The sequence below is a fragment of the Microtus ochrogaster genome, chromosome 8 (genome assembly GCF_000317375.1).
Source record: "Microtus ochrogaster isolate Prairie Vole_2 chromosome 8, MicOch1.0, whole genome shotgun sequence".
Lineage (NCBI taxonomy): Eukaryota > Metazoa > Chordata > Mammalia > Rodentia > Cricetidae > Microtus > Microtus ochrogaster.
The window spans coordinates 16,707,982-16,713,433 of NC_022015.1; positions in this window are offsets into that span (position 1 = coordinate 16,707,982).

A 5,452-nucleotide genomic window follows, 5' to 3' on the forward strand; every position below is an offset into this window, starting at 1 on the left:
CCGCCGCTCGCCGCGCCGCCGCCGCTGCCCGGCGCCTCCGCTAAAGGGCCGCCGGCGCGCAAGCTGCTCTTCATGTGTACCCTGTCCCTGTCCGTCACCTACCTGTGCTACAGCCTGCTGGGCGGCTCGGACTCGCTGCAGTTCCCGCTGGCGCTGCAGGAGACCCCGGGAGCCGCCGCGGAGCCCCCACCGAGCCCGCCACCTTCCTCGCCACCGCCACCCCGCGTGCGCCCCGGCGCCTCCTCGCCACCGCCGGACAACGCGAGCCACGGACCGCCGCCCGAGCCCCCCGAGCACTTCACGGCACCCGCGGCCGACGGCTGGGGATTGGCGAGCGGCGGCGGCTCCCGGGACGTCTGGTCCCGGAGCCCACCGACCCCAGGAGACGCGGTCACAGCACAGGGAGCGCTGCTGGGGCGCGGGGCGCAGGAACCGGGCGCCACCGAGGAGCTGGCAGGCCCGAGGGCGACCAATGTGAGCGCGGAGCGGGACCCCGCCAGCACCCCTGATTACGGGGAGAAGAAGCTGCCCCAGGCGTTGATCATCGGGGTCAAGAAAGGAGGGACACGCGCTCTGCTCGAGGCTATCCGTGTCCACCCGGACGTGCGGGCGGTGGGTGTAGAGCCGCACTTCTTCGACAGGAACTACGAGAAGGGGCTGGAGTGGTACAGGTAGGAAGCTGTGGCGCGCGGGACGCGTGAGGGGTTCTGAGAGCCCGTAGCCCGGGCAGCCGGGGGAGGGCAGTGGGAACCGTGGCCGGGTTGTGCAGGGTCCAGGTGCGGAGGAGAGGGCAGGACTCTAGCTAAAATATCACTTTATTTTGGGGCGAGAGGAGGAGCAGGTGCCTCGGGATCTACCAGGCTCCAAAATCTGGGAATCCCCAGCTCTCCCGCCTGCCTGCAGGGTGTTTCCCAGACCAGGTTGCTACAAGGCTCTGAGCTTCTGGGTTGGGAACATGCCGGGAATAAGACAGAAGAGCTAAATTGACGACGGGGCTTTGAGATCCCCAGGAATCAATCAAATGCGCCTTCAAGAGCATTTGCGTGGCTGGAATCCCACTTCAGTGTTTTAAGGTCAGAGCATAAGGAACAGTTAAAAGGTGTAGGCGCTTTGGCTTTCTCGTAAAGGTGGGGTATTTCCTACCTCTGTGACTTTCTGTCCCTCTTGGCTGAATGAACACTGGTCTGGTTTAGCACCAGGAGCCTAGGTTTCTAGATGCCAGTTGGTGCTCTAAAAGTGGCTGTGCCCTGCCTGCGCAGAGCCCTTTCTGATCTAAGCATCCTTGGAGACAGATTGGAGTTACTTCTGCGGGGAGTAATATACCTCTTTCTTATCATCAGATGCTGGTGGGAGGAAGGGAGCAGGAGAAAGTTAAGTGCAGGTCAAGGTAGCGAATAATCTACCTTTCCTGCCAGTCATGACATTAAAGCAGCATTGGTGCACATGCCCAAAAGGCAAACCTCCCTTCTCTCGCGCGCACCCTCTCCCCTCCCTCTTCGTATCTTTCTGGGAAACAGATCTGGATGGGTGACCCTATCTCGATCACATTTCAATAATTAATTGCAACTGTCAAACAGAAACACAGCCTTTGTCAGTGGAAGCGATGCTATCAGTTCTACAGAGCCAATAGGTAAAATTGGCCTGTGATGGGGTTGCTTTCCTGTCAGAGAGACATGCTTTCTGGGTTTAAATTGCAGCCTGGGAAAAGTTTTGCCTGTAACTTTGGGAGTATGTAGTAAGCATGTGTGCTGTGATTGATTTCCCCCGCTTTCTTTTCTTTTTTCTTTTTTTTTTTTTTTTTTTTTTTGTGCCTTGTGATTTAGAAGCTGGGGAGAAGAACACCCAGGCACAAACATTCCAGCACATCACACTGAGACGGCGAATGTGTCTGTTAATGTCTTGTCTGTTTCAACAGCAAGAACTAATTGGGATATTTTAGGAGGCTTCAAACAGTCCCTTCCTATCAAAACATAAAACAGCAAGTGCCTAATTTAACTGGAAAAAATCCGCATTTATAACATCACAAGCCATGGCTTCCAGTTTGTGATTGTAATTAAAAAGGTGTTAGGATGATTAATGCAACAACAGCAAAATAAAGACAGGGGAAGATGTCTGGGAAGGGTTCAGTTGTTTGCTGGTTAGCTACAGGCATGTCCTGGTTTCTTCTGTGGAGTGGCTTAAGCCACAGGAGGGTATCTGTGGGCTTCACCCCCTCTCGGTTCTAATTTTAAAGCCCTGCATCTTGTGGGGAAGTGTCATATGCCCTTTAAGAGAGGCATAAAGATCAAAGCTTGCAGTGTGTGTGTGTTGGGTGACTTTGCTGCAGTAGAGCCACAGAAAGGAACTCTTTATCTGCACAATGCATAAAGCTGATGGGGGAACACTTGAGCTAGGAAATCCCATCCTGGGATCTGGAGAGTTTTCTATATGAACAGAAAGCGGAGGATGGATGTCTTAGGTTCTTTTACACTGTAGCTGGGAGGGGAGGATACATAACTACCTCACTGTCACAACCTGGCTACTGAGGTATACGGTAAAGTGATAGTTCCAGCCTCCTGAGCCCCACCAATACTTGTGGCATGTGTGACTTGGTACTCGTATTTGGTAGCCCTTAGTAGAACTGCTAAACACACACAACATGTCTAGAACAAGGTCCACTTGGTCTTAGGTAAGAGAACCATTTGATATCTCTTGTTCCTCAATCCTTGAGCCTTAACCTCTTGCCATAGAGGCCTGCCCCTGGCCGTATGGTGCCCGTTGGAATGGAGGAGACTACTGTCTCTTAAGAGCGAGCTTCATGGTAGTGTGTGGCTATCTAACAAAGAGGGATTTGTTAGCCACTGAGACATGGCTGATGGAAAGACTCCAGGAAGCTCCTGAGGCACACAGGGGCCCAGTGTGCTTCTCAGCCTCATTGGAGACAGCCATGCTTTGAGGACATTTGTGAGACTTCATTAGCCTTGCCTTTTCATGCTTGCCCTAAGCCTCTCTCCCATGTAGAAAGAAGGGATGATGCCCACATCTTAATGTAGAAACGTGAATAGTGGCTTCAATTCAAACCAGAGGCAGAAACCCTTTGTCTTGGTTCCCTGAACAACTCTGTACTCTTCAACCTGTGGGACCTGAACTTCCCTGTGCCATGGCTGCTGTCTACAGTCTGGCTTCACTGAAGAAGCACAGGTTAATTTAAAGCTTTAAAATTTCATTATTTATTTATTTAACCATTTATTCTTTTCCTTATTGTTTTAAACGTGCTCCCCATTGACCACTGTTTTGGCAAGTGGTCCTGGATTTTGTGCCTTGAGCAAGAAGAGCTGAGATGAAAATGGGGCTGCTGTCAAGGCAGCTGGTTTGGGCTTCCCTCCTGTCTAACAAATCAGCCTTAGCAGGTCCGTTTCTGTGGCGTCACTCCAGTTGTCCCTAAATCCGGGTTTTGGGTTTTTTTTTGTTTTTTTGTGTTTTTTTTGCACCTATGCTGTCGATCTAATGGAATGTAAAAACGCATCGGAGATTAGAATACATACATTTGATTTTCAGGGCGGCACCAGGATTAAGATGTGTGTGTTTAGGCTGGGAGAGGCTTAGCCTCCCTCCATGGTGGACTGACCCAGCCAAATAGTTAATAAGCCTGGTGGATCAAGCCCTCCTCTTCTGCCTTCCTTTATCTCTCTCCAAAGGGGCAAAGGCACATGCAAATTCTATATGAGCTGTTATGGTGGTCCTGGCAGAGACCTTGAGCCCTTCAAAGGGATGGGACCTTGGAACAGACCCCTGGGTGCTACTGCAGAACTCATCACACTGACAGAGGGCGAGGAACACTTGCCTCTTCTGGGACTCACATGGGTAGTAATCATAACCTTTTGCTTTAGAAGCCATCCAAGGTGATGTTCTGTGGTCTTATGTCCTATTGGGAAAGTAAAGTAACCCGCAAACCCGCTGTATGCTGAAAGATGCCCAGCTTTTGCTCCCCAGTGGAGAGGGCCCAGTGGTTGGCAGCAGTACTCTCAGCTGGTGTCTGGAGAGAATATCGAGGACAGGAGATGCTGGTATTTATGGAACGCCAGCCATAGTATCGGCTGGCACTCTATAGATGTGTTATTCATTGCAGCATTGAGATTATGCTGTGAGCTAAACAGCAGTGGGTTAGTTCTATGACCGCATTTCCTTTATTCCTGAAGGTAAGTGACTGGCTCAGGGTCCTAGGTATAGTGGCTTCCCTAGCTGAGATTGAACCTGCATCTGCCCAGTTGCAGGTGGCTTTGTTTCTTTGCCTCCGTCACCTTGGCATTCATTCATACTAAAAGAGCAGCTTCCCTTCAGTTCTTTCCTTCAAAAATGCTTAATATCCAGGTCAGGGAACCCTGATTGCTTTTCGGGATGATGAGGGAGGGGGACTTGATCGGGGGAGGGGGAGGGAAATGGGAGGCGGTGGCGGGGAGGAGGCAGAAATCTTTAATAAATAAATAAATTTAAAAAATGCTTAATACCTGTGGACGAGATGCCATTGTTGCTACAGAGTCTTGGAGATTCCTTTAAGCTTTAGTTCACTGATGTGGGTATGTGTTAGTGTGTGAGAGAGTGCCTGTATATGTGTGTTCATGTGTGTGCATGCTCACACATATGTACGTGTGCACGCAAGTGTGTTACTGGAGATGATCATGCGATGGAGATTATGTAAATAGACGTAAAGGGTAAGATGCAGCTGGGGTGGTTCCAGCAGAAGGGAGAGTGAGTGCAAGGGTCCTGAGGTGGGATCGAAACCTGTGACTTTGCAGCGGTGTTCATTCATCACTCTGGATACAATTGAGTTCATGCCAGACATTACAACGAACCAGCCGAATGGTCTCCAGTGTGTCGCTTATATAACATCACTCAGGTTCAGTTGGTCTGACAGTAATTTCTTCCTGGTAGGCTTGTTGGTGGGATGAATGAAATAAGAAAAGTGGACATGCTTATTAACGAAGTGAGTGTCCTAGAGAGGAAGCCATCATGAGGCTGAGTAGCGCTCATCCCCAATTCTGGAATCCTTTTGCTTTCTCGTGCCTTCACGTTATCAGGGATGTGATGATGTCGTCTCATTTGGATTGGTTTAGGAAGAGCCCAATAAGGAGGGCTCTTTGCAGCCTGCATCTCCTTCATATTGTAACAAACTCAGGTGATATCAGGGCTCATGTGGGTCAGATCAATGAAAGCAGCAGGCTAGGAGGGGTTGGTCTCCACCGGGCTCAATTCCCTTGAGCGAGGGGCAGAGGCTCTGGCTGCAGTTCCATGCACATACGACCCTGGGGGTTATCAGATCTTTACTCTGTAAGAGAAACTAGAAACTGGGTTTTCATGTAAAATCTTCTGAGTTTTAGTACTGGCCACAGATTTTTGGTTCCTTAAAAAACACTGTGTGGGCCAATACGGTGGAGCAAAGGAAATCCATCTGTGGGCTGGATGCAGCCAACTT